The 20230-nt window shown below is 42.7% G+C and overlaps 1 long non-coding RNA gene across 1 annotated transcript in view; it reads right to left on the bottom strand.

The window, feature by feature from the left end:
* Window positions 1-2199: 2199 nt before the first annotated feature.
* Window positions 2200-20230, bottom strand: part of LOC113459224 (uncharacterized) — a 310290-nt gene continuing 292259 nt past the window's right edge. Inside the window, exons 22-26 of the long non-coding RNA XR_012580874.1 lie at window positions 15947-16021; window positions 11576-11779; window positions 8746-8879; window positions 7948-8013; window positions 2200-2289 (exon numbers count right to left, since the gene is read on the bottom strand). This is a non-coding gene — a long non-coding RNA (uncharacterized LOC113459224). The remainder of the gene's footprint in view (window positions 2290-7947; window positions 8014-8745; window positions 8880-11575; window positions 11780-15946; window positions 16022-20230) is intronic.

Consider the following 20230-nt stretch of genomic DNA (forward strand, 5'->3'; position numbering starts at 1 on the left):
TGGGCATGAGTAAATTGGGAGTGGCACGGTAAAAAAAAAAAAAAAGACTAAGATGTGTAATCTTTCCTGCAGCACTGCACAGATGTCACTTTCAAGAATTGCAGGGGAGAGAGGTGGAGGAAGGGTTTTCTCCTCTTCAGTCTGTTTTGCAAATTGAAGCCCACGACAGCCATGGGAGTCAATGGAGTCACTCCAGCAGAGCCTTTAGCCTTCTCTTTTCCGAAATATTTTTTTGCGAAATAAAAGGAGGAAAGCAGGAAGAGGTTTCTTTAGCACTCCATTTTCTTTCTCTTCTGAAGCACCCACGGAGAACAGGTCTCAGTGCCTGTATCAAACACATTGCAATGCCCCAGCCTCAAGCCCCACTGCTCTTGTGACTATGTAAATGGAGTTTTGCGGAATGGGAATCACAACAGAATTGAGAGCCTGCAAGCTGTCATGGTACAAAGGTACCATGGTCATCCCCACACTGCAGGGTTTGTTTCCAGCTTGAAGTAAATAAGGGGCCCTTCTCTGTGCCAGTCTCAGGAATACTCGTGACTTCTCACTGCCCTTGGCTATCTTGTTTTTAATTTAAGAACCATGCAAGTGCACTTAAACATCATTGTTTACTGGTGTCATTGTTATCAAAGCAAGTAAAGACATCAGCATCTGTATTGTCCTCGGGTTTTATTTTCATTGTGTCAGGCTACAATGGGACTTTGAGCATCTAGTTCTTGACTACAGGCACCATTCAACAGGAAATTGATTTCCATGGGTGACAGGCGTGGAGGCTCCATGGGTTCCCCGGCGAGGAGCAGGCAGCAGCACCAACGTGCTCTGGGTCCCTACCCCTTTTCTTCTCAGGCTGGGGCTCCCAAACCCTACCCTGCCTCCTGCTGAACCACACACCTTCCTCCTGAGCATTAAGACATTGGTGCTGGAGCGCAGTCAGTGTTTCCCACGAGCTGTACCTGCTTCCAAATTAGGCGAGCACTCAGGGAAGAGAGGAGCCCGTGTGGGATGGGGGGGCAGAGGGTTTTACAGAGAGTAACTGACGATGCATCACCATGGACAGGAGCCTTAAGGGCAAAATACAGTGCTTGTCAGTTCACGTTTGTCTGCACTTGGAGAAGAGGCATTTTCAGGCTCTGCATCATGATAGCTGTAACAAGCTGAGTTGAGAGACTTCAATACATAGCCGGCTATGAGTGTGGACACTGATGAGAAAGCTTATGTGTGCCTACTCGCATTCATTTCATACCAGGAGACACTTAGCTCATTCAAAAATACAGCTGGCAAGATGAGCCTTTGAGAGTACAAAATACATATGAGGGTGTTCAGTTTTCGGTCAGGGTTATGCCATTTTTAATGGCCATATACTTACCCTGTCTGGTGCATTTATTCATTTTTGAGCCAAACTAGATTCAATGATTTTCATCATTTTTTTTCACCTCTGTTGACATTGTCTGACAAGACCGTTCAGACTCAGACTGCTTAGGAAAAATAAACTTTGGTGCCAGATTTTGAGCCATCAGCAGTGTTCACTCTCATCTTTATTCTATTATTCTGCTGCAAAGGAACTTTCAGCTCAGGAGCCACAATGGAAAGAAAACAACTCCAGTTCTTTTTTCTTTTTTTCCCCCCCTTCTCCTTTTTCCCATCTTGTGATCTTATCCCAGCTGGTGAGGGAGAAAATTCCCATGTGAGGCATGTGGGTGGAGCCCAATTGTGCAAGCTCCATGCTTGCAAAGCGTTTGGCATGGATCCGCTGGCTGGCTTTGTTTTCCATGGCCGGACACAGAGGGAAGCCACATTCAGCACATTAACAGCCACCACCTGTTGCTCTGTTCTACTTCACAGGAACCCTGAGGCTGGGGAATAGCACTGTGCTCTGGCCCTTGATCTCCAGGGAAGTTTGATGTGCCTGGGATGTGCATTGGTCCCCACATTTTTCTTGCTTTTGCAAGACATGGTGCTGGTGGGTTTGGGAGTCCAGGTGGAGAAGAGTCCTTGGAGCGATTTGAGCTGTGCTTTGGTGCAGGTCACTAGGAGGGATTTTCAAGCTCCATTTGAAGTGGCTCTCCTGAAGACAAACTCTTCTGGGCTAACTCACTGCAATCAGAAATTTCCCTGCCACAGACTACTTCAAAAATCCTAACTATGTCAAGCCTAAGTACAAGGAATAGCAAGAAAATGCAAAAATAAAGAATTTACTCACCTTGTCAGTGACATTTGTAGGACCATCACCAGATTTCTCCCCTCTTTGCACAGCACAGCTTAAATTGATCTCCATTCCTATGCACTTTCCTGTTCATATGTAAAGCACAAGGAGGAAAAAAAAAAGCAGCATATCACTAATGCAGCTAATTCTCAGTATCTTGAAGCAATTGACACAAGTACATGAATTAACTCATCACTTTATATCACATACTTGAGGTAAATGTGCTATTTGGAGTACCTCTTGGTAAGAATAAGCAATTTAAGATCCATTAGTATTTGGAATATTCTGTTTCATTAAAACCACAGTCATCCCTAAATGCAGATGAGTGGAGAGAAGCTATCAACCTCGTGGTTGTACTAGACAAACTTAAAGACACTTTCTATTACAGGGTGCTGTGAAAGGGTTTTTACACAAATACAAGCCAGGCCTTAGGTTTCCAAAAGAGGGTTCTCCTACCTTGGGTTGAAGTTTCTTGTAACTTTCATAAGTTTGAAAATTATAATGTGAGCAATTCTGGTGAACAGATTTTAAGCTTTTAATATAACACCAGAGTAGTTTTGCAAAGCACTATCTGCTATTTGCATACCAAAATTCATTCTCCTTTTTAATGGCCTAAGATTATGGGAAAGCTAGAATTATTTTTTAAAAGAATAAATGCATATCCTCTGTTTTCATTCAAAATTTCCAAATAAATCAGGGCCCCATTGCCCTGGGCTTGATCTGTAGAGCTTTAAGATCAAATCAGTTTCATTTATGATACTGCATTCTAACAAGTTTTATAAATAATATAAAAGCACCGGCTTCAGATTTTAATTAGGCTTGTGACAAATCTGTAGCACATTAAACAAAAAATATATTTCAATGATTTTTTGAATACTTACTGTACAGACCAAGGAAAAATCCTGAAAAACTTCTGGAAAAAAAGAATGTTCCTTTTTCAGTCACATTCAACCTTCAAGAAGTTCCTCAACTTAAAAAAAGCTATTTTGGTCTAAGGAGTAAAGGTAGAAATGTTACAGAAGTCACAGGAATTTCTGGAAAAACTAAATCCTTTCACTGTGCTCTGCCTAATTTAGCCCTAAGTCTTTCCCAAATGTTGAAATACACTTTCAGGGCCACAGCCCTTACAATTCCTACAAACCCGGAATGCCTGCAGGCGATGGCTGAGTGAGAGTCGGGCTCTGTTTCACTGCTGGGGAAGGGAGAGCTGGCTCCTGGCTAGCACAGAGCACAGCCTGCCTTCCACCCTTCACCAGGGGCCAGCTCAGCCTGCCCAGCAGCCCCTGACTGAGGAGCAGCTTCAGTTCCAGAAAAGGAACCGATCAGGGCATCGAGGCACAGAAGTGCACCTGTGGTGACATGGTTCTGCTGGGAGGAGTGTCCCAAGAGACTGCTGCCTCACCAAGTTCTTCCCTTGGAAGAAAAGTCACTTTCTCATTGACAGAATGTACATGATAAGACCTCATGTCCTGCTGAAATATCACTATAGAGTTACACTGAAGTCACTGTGACCCTGGCTTGTAGAATGTGGCAAAAAGAGTAGGTGTCCTGGCTAGGCACCTTAAGAGCATGAAATGTGTCCCATGACTGCTCTATAACCATTGCATGGCTTAGATTGATTCCAAAAGTTTCAAAAGCTAGTTTTATAATCAGACAAAGGGGCTGGATTCTGGTGAATCAGGATTAGTGTTCTGCAGCTGTAGGGGAGATAGTTTATAATTAAGCCAGCACCCTCCAGCAGATCTCAGCTGGAGGTACCAGCAGTCCTAGGCAAGAACTGGTGTGAAATCTGCCTTGCTTCCGGCTGAATAGCTCTGCTGGTGATGGGGAAAAGTCTCTGTGTTTCTATGGCTCCCACACAGCAGAAGCCCACCTAGAATACCTGAGCATGTGGACCTAATGCATCTTTATTTTCCTGCTTTTCATTTCTCTGCAAGATTTATGATTGTGAAAAAAAAGGAAAAAAGGTCTATTTACAGGAGTGGCTGCAAAGTTAACCATTAATTTTCTGCTCAAATGCATGAACACAGTGCAAAATGATCCTTAAATGACAGAGCAGAAGTTAGGTTAAATCTGAAATTTCTATGCTTTTTGCTTTTGTAGGTTACCAATCCATGTATTGACGTAATATCTGGATAGATCCTTGTCAGGAACTAGGCCTGGCCTGGCTGGATTTCAATAAGTTTGAAAAAACCATTGGCCTGAAATTTGAGGCTAAGTAGGATCTTCTACCTGACTCATAAGCATTCCACATCAATATCTCTGATAAATGTCTCAAGCATTTGAACACAGAAATAATACCAAGGGTACTTCCCTCACTGCTGAATCAAGCTGTGACAACAGATCCTGAAAGTGGTTATTTTTGTAATATTTTATCTGGTGATTGTCCTTTTTTAAAATGTCTACTAGCGAAGGGAAGAAGAGCAAAGTCCTTTCATGCTGAACAGGTTTCAGGGCAGTTGGGTGTTCATTTCCCTGAAGCTATGTAGTGTTTCTGCATCAGGGTGGGACTGAGGTCTGTGTCAGGCAAATTCCATGGAGATGTTATTTTTAAAATCATGTCTGCTGTTAGTTTACCCTGGCTGACAGAATTTACCCCCTTTCCCATCTCTGCATTCCTACGCAATCTGGCCTGCAATAGCTGAAATTTGATAGCACACACAGGTATAAATTTAGTCAACTGTTGGATTTTGGCAGTTTCTTGGCCGCAACCTGTGGAGTCCACAGGCCTGAAATGAGAGTGATGGAGCAGCTTGTCATTCCTAGAGCTCTTATTTTAGAGTCTCTAAAGTCAAGTGCACCTTCTTACCTTGTTGCTTCAAACTTGGTTCAGGTTTGAGAGAGATCTTGACAACTCTGAGAGCCATGGAATGTTTTAAAGTGATTAATAAGACTGCACACTTAGGGCAAAGGATGACTCCTGCAGGACTCTGCCTACATTTCGTGTTAGCATCAGATAACAATTCATCCAAGTAAAGTAGATAACTAGCAGATTTTTTTCCTACACATCCATAACAAAGTCTAAACAGCAGGAATAACAACAAAGTGCTTAAACACACGATATCTTCAGAACAAAACAGATTAAAAGAAACATTCTCTTAAAGAAAACAAACCTATGAATATTATATATTTGGAGATATATGCTTAGGTCTCCAAACCCCAATTTTACCTGTCTAAACACATGTAACATTAAACTGTCTCTTCATTTTCCCATGATCTGCTCAGCTGCCTGGGTGACACGTGCCCTTCCCACCTGCTCTCATCCAGGAGAGCCCATCCCTGTACATCTCAGTGCCATGACACAGGGGAATGTGCTTCTCCAGCCCCCTCCCAGGGCTCTGGGTATCAGGCCATGCCAGCCACATCCCCCAGTGGCCCCTGTGCCATCCCCTGTGGCCCTGGGCTGACTCTGTGCCAGCACGTGTCCGGCGGGTCCCGGCACAGGGGGGGATCCTGCTCCTCACAGATGGCTCGTGCCTGCTGTGTGCAGCCAGGGGACATGTACCACTAAAAGGCAGCATGTTTGGCTGCAGGCTGGCAGGCTGGCACACCCTGATCAGGCTGGGTAGGGCCACACATCCGTGTGCTGTTTCCGAGCATCGCTGCAGTGGTCCTCAGAAACAGGCTGGGCTCACTGCTGTGCCCTGTGCGGCTGTGCTGCCTCTTCCCATTTTATGTCCTCAGCATCTTTCCTGAGAAAACACCACTGTTGCTTTCCATGCCACCTGTGTAGTTTATAATTTTTTTTCTCTTCTAATGCATTTGTTTGCTGTAATTTTGGATGCATTTTCTCCCCTGCATGTCTGTTTTTTACCAGCAGCACACTAAGAAGACAGTCCTAGCCACTTGATAATTAATACTGGTGGCAAAGTTGTCCTTGTTTCCTTAGAGCACAAAGCTGCCTGTGATCACACTGGAAAAGACTATATTGTCAGAAATCCATTGTTGCTTTTGTGCCCCATATAGCATTTCTCTTTCTTCCCTGTGGGAATAGCAGCCACAATCAACAGTTACTTGGCCACAAACCTGTACAGCCCATGGGCCTGAAATGAGACTAATAGAGCAGCTTGGAATTCCTAGAGCTCCTATTTTAGACTCTCTCCAAACTTGAGTGGACTTTCTTACTTTGTTACTTCACACTCGGTTTTGAAAGAGATTTTGGCAAGAGATCCTGCATTCCCTTTACTGTGTGTTTGGAAGTGAAAGCACTTACTGTGATAGCAGCACTGCCTTACCCAAACAGGCCAAGAGATAGGGAACTCTGAGCTAGTCAAACTGCTGAGGTTGAAACAGATTTATGAAAAAATCTATATTTATTTATTTGTATATACATTTCCCATCCTCATTTTTCCCCCATTTGGTAACCTGATATTCATGCAAGTCTATTCCTTTGTTGAATTTTTGCTTCACTTCCTGTCAAATTATTTCATTTTATTTAACTTCACCTGTCAAAATACATGAGCTAATTCTCTCTGTGATGACCTGCCACTGCTTCTTAGTCTCCAGTGACAGGATGCAGCAACTGCATGCCTGCAAAGCCTGTGCCATGGAAATCACCTGGGCATCTTCACATACACACAAGCAGAGAAGACAAACCCAGCCTGAAATGCTTTAAACCAGCTTAGCTCTGCTCTCAGGTGCTGCCAAACCAAAAACTTTCTCTGCCCACAAACATGGTCCTTTCACACCTTTCATCTCTGGGCTGCCAAATGTTTAATGTGCAGAGTCTAACACAATGGACACCACCATCTCTCTAAGTTTATCCCTCACCTAAAACATGCTCTGGGGGGAGTTGTGTAGGGTTTTTTTGGGGGGTGAAACAACATTCTGGCATAATGCAATATGTTCTGAAATAATTTCTTATTCTATGAACTGACAGCATACTGCCTAACAGCAGCTGCAAAGGAAGGCACTCTCTGTAATACCATGGTATTTATTTTTATCATTTTTACAGCTTTGATGCTGGCAGTTGTAATTTATCTGACTTCCCAGTCAACGTGCAGAGCTACCATGGCCCCATGCCACCTTGCAGCACAGAAAGCCCTTGCCTGGCCAGTCCAGTGGCAGTCCAGCAAGTCATTACTTGCACTGGAAGTGGTGAAATGCAAAGCCAGAGCATCTTGAGTAAACAGATCCCTCTTTCATCTCCTCTACAGAAGTGGGTGAGTGAGAATTGGTGTTACACAAGGCTGCGTTGATGCTGTTCAAAGTGATGAGTTTTACCCTTAATGTTATACTGAGGGAGCCCATGTGGTGGCCAGTGATTGATTACCTTCACAAAGCTCATTTTCACTCAGCAGTGGTGAGTTTCAGAAGGGTGATAATAACAGATATCATTGCCTAAGTTCTTTCTCACAGGTTTTCCACTGTCCCATGGAAATCAAAAGGTGATTAATTCCTTTAACAGCTTTTGTGGAAGCTCAGGAAAAGTTGACATAAAGTGGAATATACTGCATATTTACCTGTGGGAGCCAAAGCCCATAATGGGTCTTTAATAATGAAAACTGAGGATACTACATCAGCAAAGAACTGGAAGAATGTCTGTAAAGAAATAGGAACAAGGCTCTCAGCAGGGATTCAGGACATCCACAGGAGCAGGAATGAACAGGAAGTCTGTGTCTACCTGTGAGCTTGTGTGCCTCAAGAAACAGAATCTGAGCTAGAGGCTTTGCAAGGATGCTTGTCTGACCTTGGAGAGGCAGGTTACGCAACCTGAATAAGAAAAAATAGACGGCTGATGTTACCTGTTAAAATTGGGAAGGTCTCCTCTTTGGGAGTTTTAGCTGAGGTTCTTCCAAGCATCAACTTTCCTAAAAAAAGGACAAAACAAACAGATTGGCAGGCAATCCCAAAGGGGTGAAGGAAACACCAGCTGGGGCAGTTTGTCAGGAGTGCACCAAAGCCCTGTGGTGGCCTGGGCAGGTGTGTGCCCCTGCCTGAGGGGTCAGATGAGCACCTTGCTCCTCCTCACAGGCTGTGCCAGCCACAGAGGCAGCAGGGCTGGGTGAGGGCATGTTATCCCTCATCCTCTCCCTCTTCCCCACGAGCAGCAGCAGCTGTTCCACCCCCTGCCCCTGGCTTGCCTCGCGGGGTGCGCGGTGTCAGTAGGAAATGGAAGTAATGAGCCTCAATTAAGCAGCTCCCCATACAGTCATGGATGAGCTTGTCCCAGCAAGAGTACCCAGGCCCAGGGACTCTGCAGGGTGGTTTTGTGATGTGCAGCTGGTTCAAAGCCATTTGTGGAAGGCTGAATATTCCTCCTCCCTGTGGGACACATTTGCCCTTTTGAGTGCCACACACACAGGGTGTAGCCAGGTGGGGGGGACACAATACACAGGATGTGAATGCCATCCTTTTTATATAGGTCTGGTTTCATACATGCCTGTTTACCAGGGTGTAAGAATAGACAAAGGGAGAAACAGTCTCCACCTTCATAAAAATCCCAAAGGCTTTGGCTGACATAACAATGGTTTGCTCCTGAAACAGGATTTGGGCACCATTTAGCTTTGCTCTCATTACTGTTTATGTAGGACAACACTTACCTTCACTTAGAGAGCCAGCACAACATTTTGTGTCTTTTCTTCTTTCCAAGTGAGTCGTCAGCGTGGGATTTACACGGTGGCCAGAACTTATGCAGCCTTTTCCCAGTGGGATGCTTCTGCAGTAATACACAGATCTGAAAAGATAAACCATTTATTCCCATTAAGAGTACTTAAGGAGTAAAAAAGAAAGAAAAAAAGTCTTGTTACATTCTGTATCATTACATTGGTATGTTGCTTTTGGGGTTTTCTCCCACCAGACCTTTTTTCTCCAGCTGTTTTTGTATGAACTGTGCTCCTAAACTTCCAGCCATGATGGAAAGGGGACATCAGCCTCTGCTGTCTCTGAGGTTAGGCCACAAAAACTTATTTCCTTCAGGGAAGCAATGCTGCTTTCAGTGGATTTCACACTTTTTGCAACAAGTGAGTCACCAAGTTGACTTTTGCTAAAAGAGCATACAGAGTTTGCAGAGCTGTGCATAGACAAGCTTGTACTCAGTGATTAGAGGAGCAACAGTGTTCACTGCAGAACAACATTCAGCTGGACAACTGCATGATAAAATGACCTGGGAGGGAATTTTGGAGTGGGTTTGGGGAGGAGATGAACCCCTTGCATGGTGGCATTCAGAGGTGATGGGAAGTTTAATTAATTCAAGGGTTCCAGGTATTTTAGGAAAGGTTTGTACTGACTGACAGGAGGACAGTGTTTGCATAATTGCCCAAGCACGCAGCCTTTGAATAATAATAATATTGCTGTTCTCTGAGATACACTTTGTTTTCAGAAGTGACCTGATATCAGCAGAAGCAAAAGACTCAATTTCACAGTTACTTCCAAACAAAAATAATTATGGGAATGCATGCAGCAATTAAATTTGTGCAATTTGTGCTAAGACACTAAACATTCCCTAAAGCTGCACAATTTCAACCATTTCAGATTGGTTATCCTCTCTATATCACTATTTAGGCCTGAGATCTCTTCTTCATTTGCTATAATCCCATTCTTTTGCTGTCTTCCATCATGCTAGAGATATTCTAGATCTTACACAATGTGTGTATCCAATAAATATAATTAAAATGCAACTACAACTATCTTTTTCATTTTCCTTATCACAAAAAAAATTACATATTGAACCCTAACTAACTTTATGGATGTGTTTCTCATTTTGAGTGTTCTGCAGCATCCACTGAAGACAAATAGGATAATTTCCCATGAACACAGCAAACACTGGTAAAAATTTTACAGCCGCATAAAAAGAAAGCCCATTTAAAAATTGCAGGAATGTGAGAATCTCTCTCACTGAAGATGTGCAACCCCCAAATCACTGAGGAACCCACTCATCAGCTTTCAACCTAACACCATCCAAAGAAAGAGAAGCTTCTTTTCTCTGTTCTGGCTTTATTTTGAGCTGCCTGGAAAACAGTAATTACAACTTATCTTTTCATACATTTGTTCCTTCCAAAAAGAGCAAACCAACAAATGGCCAGGCAAGCCATTGTTAAGCCCTGTTAAGCCATTTTTGGAGGATCACCTTCAGAGGCTCCTGAGATTTATTTGTTCATCTTATCTGGCAGTAGTTCATCAGCAAAGTATTTCTGAAAGAGCAACAGAGCATCTTTTCCTGGTGCTGTAAGTGGGAAAGCAAGCCCAGGTACCAGAGCTGTGTCCGTCCTCTTTCCTTTGTGAGTAGTATTAGCACCACAGGTCCTGGCAGGCTTGGAGAGTGCCACCACACTGTCCCTCAGCCAGTGGAGAAGGGTCTGACAGTGACTTACAGCCAGAGGGAGTGAGAGACAGCATTTACCTGGAGTGCTGAGCAGCCAGGGAAGGTGAGGGCTGTGATCTGTGTCTCTGCTCAGACCTTCCTGGCTACGTTCAGTTCCCACTGATACTTCCTGGGCTTCCACTGCTGTGACCAAGGGTGGCATGTGCACCTCCTCCACTCCTACTCTGTCCCTACAGAGGGCTGCAGGTGATGCTGCCCTGTGCCTCAAGGCTGAGGGCCAGCCTGCTGATGCCATTTATGCCACCCACACCATCGAGGAGGAAAATGGTGCAGCAGGTCTGGCCAAGTGTTTAGTGTGAGGTACTCTGTCAGTCATCTACTCAGCTTGGTTCCACTTCAAATCAGCTGGTAGGAAATGAAGGACAAAAAGAAAATATTTGGCAATGAATCCTCGTATTTTTTCCTTCTCCTCTGCATTCCTCACCCACCTTCATTTTGTGGCTTTGATGAAAAGAGCTGAAGAGAAAAAGAAACAGTTCGAGTCTAAAGCCATTTTTGATAATGTAAAGGCACAACCATTTATACTTCCAAGAATTCAAATCTGCAATTTCAAAATTCGGCCAATCACTTTTTTATCTGGTTAAATTAATTGTTAGGAAATTGTAAATAAGGATGACATGGCACCACTTAATAGGAAGACACTGACCTTTCCTCCATGGTTTATTACTTTCCTCTGGTCCAAACTGAAGTGAGCTTATGGTCTCAGCTTAGTTTGTCTCTTGCCATAAGAAGCAGTTTTGCTTTAGAAAAAGGCTCAGAAGTGGTATGAGGATCTCACTCACTTATTTCTCCTAGGAAATACATTCTCTTTTGGTCTCCTCAGAGGGATGTGTCTTTGTAGGCAGGTTCAGCACTGCCAGGGGAGGGGAAAACCAATAATTTCCAGCTTTATGATCATGGTTTCGGGAATCATCTTGGCTGGGCACTAGCATTAGTCTCTGTATATGTGTCTGAGGGAGGATAGGTTCTCAAAGTAAGTAAAAGGCAAATTCAAAGAAGAGAGTAATCTCTTCTTTATCCTCAGAGCGTAGGACAAGAATTGGGCTTACCTGCAGCTAGAGGTGTTAAGAGACAGCAAAGTTCTGTTTGAATCTTCTCAGAATCCCTGAGAATTTTCTCAGAATCCCTGAGAAAAACTGCCTGATGAAGTGTGGAGTGCCTGTTGGCAGAGGGGCTTGACAAGGCTCTGTTCCTGGGGAGATGCAGATATTGTTAAGGCCGGAATAAATAACTTCTTGGTAGACATTCCACCCCTGTGAATGACAAAACTGTTTTATTCACACCAGTTTTGTTTTGTTTCTGAGATCTTCTAACACCGAGAGCAGCGACAGAGTATCTCGGTTCTTCCTGCCACGTGTCACATGAGAGTACACCAAAGGCAGGAAGGAAAGCAGATAGGAAAACGTAGCCTCAGAGCATGAAACATGGAAAATAAGGATGTGCTAGTGGCATATGAGCCATCCTTCAGGCTCCAGGTGAAATCCTGGTCCTTGGCAGGCAGCTCCTGGGTGTGTGTGTCCGCCTGACACAGGAACAGCTGGTAGCACAACCAGCCCGCAGGTCATCCAGACAATCCAGGGCTCTCATAAACTTTATGAACTGTTCTTCAGCAACACCCAATAATTAAAAACCAATATGTTGCAGGTAACATGGGGAACAGCTGACAAAGACCAGGAGTAAAGACACCAGCTAAAAAAATGAACACAACAGGCTGAGAGAGGCTGGAATTCTGGAATAAGAAAGGCTCCACATGAACCTGCCAGAGTTGCATTTGTACACCGAGAACTTTTCATTTTAGTGCCCTTTTAGAAAAGCGGAAAATATCCACTAACCCTGAGAACAAACATATCATTTTAAAGCAGAATAGGCCTGTAAGACTTTTTAACACTTGTTCGTTGATTATATTAATGCCAGAATATATTAAAGAAGTGCAATATAAATTTGATTTTAATTGTTTTGTACACACACCAGTGAAAAGGAACTGATTGGATACAGTTCACAGGCAGTATGTTAATATGTTATTTTCATATGATGATAGCTTTGCATAATCTTTCTTTTTCCAAGATTTAGAAGAACCTGTTGTTAACCAAAGCACAGGAGAGAGGAAGAATACAATTTACATAAAATCAGCTACCCTACACATTAATTAGTAATGTGGCTGAGCGGAAGGTGTGTTCACTTAGTAGAAAGTACACTTTATAATTTATACACCAGCTGTTTCAGTGCTTTCTAGTCCATTTTCTTCCCTGCCTGCCTCTAATGAAATCGTGTTACTGGAGAATTGACTGGGGTGAATTGAGATTTTAATCCCATTGACGCTTCTCTATGGAAAGGCACACTGGTGGGAACTTTTAATGGAAGGTCTGTAATCAGAAGACACTTGTATTCAGTCCCTCACTATAATGACTCTCATCAAATGTTAAAGCCCAGGCAGTGTGCAGAAGGCTAGAATTTCAAGGTTTTTGACCAACCCCATTTGAGGCATTCCTCTGGGAGTGTGTGATTACTCAAGTTTAGCAGTTTATTGCCTCATCTTTCAATATCCAGTGAAGCACAAAATTCTCATCTAGGTTGCTCTTTTTACTTAAAGAACAGGCCAAAATAGACTGCAGAGCTACTAGCACTGTCATTGAGGTTAATTCTTGCTTCTCATTTAACAGGAGATCAATGAAAAAGCTTTAAAATATTAGAACACAAATGCTGCTTCTAAAATTGCTTAGCAGCCTTTGTGAAAATTCTGGTTTGCACCACACTTTCCCAAAACATGCTCACATTTATTTATTACCAATTGCTTTTTTAAGGCTAAGAGTAACATTAATTGAGAGGTGGTGCTGTTCTGCAAAGAAGGATGTAAACATGTATTAAAATCCAGCAGAGCGAACAGTCTTCCTATTCCCCAAACTTTGCAGCCAAGAAAAGTACAGTCATTAAAAGAGAGGTGGTCAAAAAGCAAACTGAACTGGGAGTTAATGGGACTCATTATGCTGGCTGCATGTTAGTAATGTCTCCTTCTCTACCAGAAAAACAAGCAGAAATAGACACAGAAAAGCAAAACGCACTTAAACAAATGCCTGTTAAAATCCCTGTGAGGAGAATGCATTTGCTCTGAACAGACACAAACACATCAATTAATACAGTGGAAGCCACTTATACAAATACATGTTAAGAAATAAACTGGAAAAATGAAGGAACTTCTGACAAAAGATGTCAGATGCTGTTGAAAGGAATAAATCTATTTAAAAGACAACATATTTTTCAAATGCAGCAAGTCAAAATAGAAGGAATAATAGGAAGAATGCCTCTGAACCATTAATGTTAAATAATAATAAAAAAAACCTTTCCCTTCCTTCTTCTTTTCCTCCTCCCCAAAAAAGGAATCAAGATGAGAGTTTCTTTAATAAGCATTTCTCTGCCAACTTAATGAATACATTTGAATGACTTTCCCTATTCCCTGTTCCTTTCTTATTGAATTGGTCAGACAAAGGTCTAATTTGGTAGGTTTTTTACTTAAAGGAGCTCTTTCTTTCTGATACTTCTTTCGGCCCAGCATGGGTTCAGGATTTTCCACTCCTTATGCAATTCACTCCCTCTGGTCCCTTTCTTATTTTAGTTATTTCAAAAAATGTTAGGATCCACTTGTTATTAGAGGTTCCTTTTTTATGGCCTCCAATCTGAATAGGTGCCTACATTCTCACATTCCCTGCAGAATGCATGGCAGTTATTGTATATGTGCTGTAATTCATACAGGAAGGATCACAATGTAGCTTTTCACCAGAATATGTTTGTGTACATTTTTCAGGGCTTGTTTAATTCTTATATAATTTCAAGGTTTAAATTATTTTATATGTCTATAGCTTTTTAGTGTGTACACTATGCAAATGGCTTTCAGGAGGTCTTTCTTTAGACTTTTAGACTCCCCACTCAAATTTGATAGATTAAAGCTTTCCAAGTGTCCAAATTTGAAGGGAACATCCAAACATCAGATTCCTTTAGAGTTTCTGTAGCAAGTAATGAATGCCTTTTGTTACATCAGCCCCAATTTTTCTGGGCTCTCTCCTGCTTCCTTTTTCCAGCCTCCTGTCCACTTCTTTGAGAGTTTTCTCACTCTCCACCCTGGCAAGCCAGCCTGTGCTCCCAAGCAGCTTTCTGCTGGTGTCCCTCAGGGGTACCGATCCGTACTTCAGTGATCTGCACACTCCACAAGCATTCATTAATTGAGCTCCTCAGCACCTATATTAGGCATGGAATATTACATCAGCCTGGCAGAGAGAGAGCTGAAACAGAGACAAGCAACTGAGTCACCCAAGGGCACTCAGAAAATTTGCTTGAGGGCCAGAAATCTCATTCAGGCTCTCATTTCTTAAACGCAGATAGCACTGAATAAGTTTCCTCAGTGGTCCTAATCCACCAAAAAAGAGCAAGATACAAATCCAGACATTCTGATGTTGTGCCTGACCACAAAATACCAGCACCTTACTATGTGGGCTATCTTTTCTAGCTCTGCAGAAGAAAACAGCTTAGCAACTAATAAGTAAGTCCATTAAAAGCGGATTAAGATTGAGGAAATGTGAGAGATTCTTTCTGTAAGGGGCAAGGAGGCTCCTGAGCACAGACTAGCACTCCACACTCACCTTTCTTATTGAAGCTGACCTAGTTATTAACTCTCCATTTTGAAAAGGACACACCAAAGAAAATGTGGAGACTGTTGTGAGATAAGAGCTGGTCAGAGGGGAAAGGAAAAGATGTATCAGCACAATAAAATAATTGGCCAGGCAGTAGCATTGCTGGAAAGGACTGAAAGGAGCCCTGGATCATGAATAGATCAATGAATCAGCAATACTGTTACCAAAACTAAAGAGTGAGAAGTTTGCAAGCTGTAAATAGAGTTGTCATGTAAGAAAGGAAGGGGAAAAGGAAAATATGTTCCAATTAAAAAAAAACCAAAAACAAACCAACAAAAAACCACCCCAGGGATAGAAAGCATGTCCAATCTTTCAGGCTTCTTCAGCACCATCTCTCTAGGATGTTTATAGCATCTCTCTGCCCTTAGGTAGATGTTGGTTAGGGGCAATCTGGATCACCAGACTAGAACTACAGAAAGAGTGAAGAACTCTGTTTCCTGATTAGAATTCAATCATAGGCATCTACACATTCCACTCTTTCTGTAGTGCCTTCTAAATGTGTCTGTCACAGATTAATCTGAGCATGTATTATTCTAAAAGATAAAAAGCTATAGATCCAAATATTTTGTTTTGAAAATAAAAACCCCTCAATTTTTGTTTCAACCAGTTTACATTTGTTCACTTTTCTTGCTTCTGGTGCTTTCTTTATGAACACGTGGAGTGTGGCAAATTTTCCCTGGAGTAAAGACAGCAAAACTCCAAATGTGGTGGAGACAGAAGATATAAAGAAGTACTCACATGATGGAAATGTGTCTGTCTTGAGTTGGTTCTCCTGACTGTTACTAAGGCATGACTGCCCATGTGCTACTTGAGCTGCAAAATAGAGCAAAGAGAGTTACAGGAATAACAAGACCTGCTGCTTCTAACAAGAATATTGCTGTTTATAGCAGGGAAAGCCCTCTAAAATACATTTGCACAGCACTTAGCACAATGAGCCCTGGTCTTCAGTGATACAACAGTAATAACTGTCAATATCACTGTTTATGGACATTTTCTCTTTTCAACAGCATAAGGGTGCTTTTCTAATCCACAAAGGCTATAAACTTGAACTATTGCACCATTTCTAAGGGCAGAAGTGAGACCAGAGATCAGGCAGATGAAGCGTGTCTTTTGTGATTTATCTGCTCTCTGCCACCTCCACCTTCTTTCTGCAGTGAAGCCATAAGGAGGGGATCATCAGTGCTTAACTCAAATGTAAATAAGTATAACATCTTCTGGAGACCCAAGCAGTAATCCCATTCAGAAATACATAAAAATTGCTATGACTGGGGAGTACAAGCCATCTACATTTCCTGTATAAGGCAGCTGTAGGGCAATTTAACAGGGAAAGTACAGCTTTTGTTCTGTGAAAAATCAAACTAAGATAAACTAAGAAGGAAACACAGACATCTATGGTAGGAGACAATCCCACAAATCCCAGGGGACAGTGCAGCCAGCCTGATGTGGTACAGGTCTTCCCCTCCCTAGACTAGAGCTACGGAGTCCATGGCATTCATGAATTTTTTGGCTTCTGTTAATCTCTAGTGGTTTAATGAACCATATGTTTTTTTCCCCAGGACAGGCTGCCTTCCACAGCATGGTCCTAAGGAAAGGATGAAAAAAATTGGAAAAAAATCTAAATCTAGTGGTGCAGTTCAGAGAGAAAAGGCAAGTCAACAGTCACAGAAGAAAGAAATGTCATTGAAATTTTGTTGTGTTGAATCACTTAAATGAGATCATAAGCTACTATAATATATTGATTTTTTTTTGCATTTCCTGGGAGGATGCCATTTGAAGGAGACAAGGTGCTTTCTATTTGCTTTTAGGCATTATTTAACACCAAGTTTTACTCTCCCATGTAAAAATTGAGTTGTGTGCCGGTAACTTGATGAGCATACTTTTGTTGTATTCACAGGGATACAAAATGGTCACACAGCTCAGAGCTCCATAATGTACAGTAAGTTTTCTAATAAATTCCTATGACATATGAAAAATAGTTTTGTATGTGAATATCTTCAATAGATTGATCTAGTTTCCCTTCATATTTTATGACCATGTATGTTTAACAGGGAAGGTGCTTATACTGACAGTATTTTATACCCTTTGATATATTTGGAATTTGGAATATACACAGTAAATATTCCAGATGCAACTCCATGGTTTCTTACAGGAAACAGCAATAGCAGTGGCAGTTACAAAAGTGAATGAAGCAAGGAATAGGTTATTTCTTCCCTGCACAGAACAGAAGATAACTGCTTTTTCCTCTGCTGTTTCTTTGAACTTTCAATAATGAAGATGCCCATGCAAGTCAAACACATAGCATAGAAAGTTTCAACTGCTTGGGCTATAGCTGGCTTTTCCCCAGGAGTTTTAGTACCAAAACCATCCCTTTTCTGCAAAATTGTTAGTCCAGACTTTCATGATTTGGTTTGCTTTCAGCAAAGGCTGTTCTTTCACCTGAGCAACACAGCCAAAAGAGGATGAAGTGCACGTGGTGTTATTTTCCACATGAATCACTGACATGGTGACTTAATTTTCAAAGGGGATGGAAAAGCAACACTATGAAATCTAGCAAGATGGGCAAAGAAATAGAAATTTGCAAAGACCTAATGAATAACCCTTCTGCAGATAGTGACTAGTGCAGGAAAAATCTGATGGCTGATGTTTTGGACCAAATGACCTGCAATCATGAATTCACAATATTAAATGCACTGGAGATTTTTACAGTGCCCAGCCGGTAGATAACTTCCAGATAAGGTATATTTGTCCCACCATCAGTAGACCGACCACTTTGAGAACTTTAGCTAAGCTGTAAGCAGAACTCAATCAAGATCCATGTGATCTAACAGGAAGGGAAAAAAAATAAAAATAAGCATCATCAGTTAGCCAAAAGGTAACATGTGGCCTATTGAAGGAGGGTAATGTAGAATAGGCCTAAATCATGCCCCACTGCTTTTGAAATACCTGTCCTCAACTGATCTGGGGGATGATCTGATTGCCAGAAGCGCCTTTTGAGTTTTGTCCCTGCAGCCTGGTCTGTGCCACAGTGAGACCAGAACCTGCAGAACCAGAACCAGCACCACATTTTCCTTGGGAAGCTGTTCTGTGTGCCCATTTTCCTTGAGAAGCTGTTCTGTGTGCCCAGACATTTTCCTTGGGAAGCTGTTCTGTGTGCCCGGACATTTTCCATAGGAAGCTGTTCTTTGTGCCTGCACATTTTCCTTGGGAAGCTGTTCTTTGTGCCCAGACATTTTCCTTGGGAAGCTGTTCTGTGTGCCCATTTTCCTTGGGAAGCTGTTCTGTGTGCCCATTTTCCTTAGGAAGCTGTTCTGTGTGCCCAGACATTTTCCTTGGGAAGCTGTTCTGTGTGCCCATTTTCCTTGGGAAGCTGTTCTGTGTGCCCAGACATTTTCCTTGGGAAGCTGTTCTGTGTGCCCATTTTCCTTAGGAAGCTGTTCTGTGTGCCCAGACATTTTCCTTGGGAAGCTGTTCTGTGTGCTCATTTTCCTTGGGAAGCTGTTCTGTGTGCCCAGACATTTTCCTTGGGAAGCTGTTCTGTGTGCCCATTTTCCTTGGGAAGCTGTTCTGTGTGCCCAGACATTTTCCTTGGGAAGCTGTTCTGTGTGCCCGGACATTTTCCATAGGAAGCTGTTCTTTGTGCCTGCACATTTTCCTTGGGAAGCTGTTCTTTGTGCCCAGACATTTTCCTTGGGAAGCTGTTCTGTGTGCCCATTTTCCTTGGGAAGCTGTTCTGTGTGCCCATTTTCCTTAGGAAGCTGTTCTGTGTGCCCAGACATTTTCCTTGGGAAGCTGTTCTGTGTGCCCATTTTCCTTGGGAAGCTGTTCTGTGTGCCCAGACATTTTCCTTGGGAAGCTGTTCTGTGTGCCCATTTTCCTTGGGAAGCTGTTCTGTGTGCCCAGACATTTTCCTTGGGAAGCTGTTCTCTGCACCCAGAGAGCTCCCACTGAGCTCAGCCCTCTTGCAGCCTGTCCCAGCAGGCTCTGGCTAACGGAACCAGCTGCTGGAAGCGAGGGACTGGGTGCAGAGTGCTCTGGCAGGAGAAGTGCCAGGTGCCAGGGCAGGAGTGGCTCCCAGCAGGCACCCCAGAGGCCCTGGGCTCGTTCAGTCACTCGCGAGTGCATGGTTACCAACAGGGCCGCGACCGCGGCGCGGGAGCCGAGCTACTGTTATGTGTTTACACTGGATGGAAAGTGGATCCATGAAGCAGCACATATGTTCCTCTGATAGTCGTTAAACAGGGATTTGACTGCAGATCTTCTGGGAGAAATCTAGCAGGAAAGAGCTGAGTATCTGCCTCAGTCTTGGCATGCAGTAGTGCAGCTCCATTACCATTAGGGAATTCGCATATGTCTGGAATTAGGCACACTGGCAATCAAGCTACTTCTTTACAAATAACTAAGAAAAGGGAACAAACTGTTTGTTATCAAATTGATTCAGGCATCTGGGACACAGTGGGTGAATACTATTGATTATTTTCATTCAGGTTTTAAAGTGAATTTACTTTGGCCGACTGCTCTCCTTTCATATTTACTTGTCAAGAGCAGTCGGGTGATCAAGTTTTACTTACACAGATGTGACCTTGACCAAGTCCTTTTACCCTTTGTGCTTCAATTTCCTCCTTTTCTCTTACCTGTCTCAGTTTTAAACTCAAATAGATTGCATCTATCAAGGTCTACACCTTAATTAATTAAGCACATTGGGCCCTGTCTTCTCTGGGATCACTCCACACAACTCTAATACAAATCAGAATAACATTAAATTGCTCAAAATGTATTTCCAAGTCTCATATATGAATGATGTTAGTGGAAAAGGATTTTGAAATTCAGAGGTGACATTTGAGCCAGATGCACTTGCCTTCTCGCTCATCCAAACACATAACCCATCTGCCCAGTGGTGGTGAGTCTGTGTTGCTCAGTGTGGGATACTTGCATCAAATTACTTCCCAGTGGGATTGAAAAAATAGGACAAAAAGCGTTCACAAAATATTTACAAACCTAAAGCCAGCATAGAACCACACTCTG

This window comes from Zonotrichia albicollis, chromosome 6, assembly GCF_047830755.1.
Source record: "Zonotrichia albicollis isolate bZonAlb1 chromosome 6, bZonAlb1.hap1, whole genome shotgun sequence".
In the NCBI taxonomy this organism is placed as follows: Eukaryota; Metazoa; Chordata; class Aves; order Passeriformes; family Passerellidae; genus Zonotrichia; species Zonotrichia albicollis.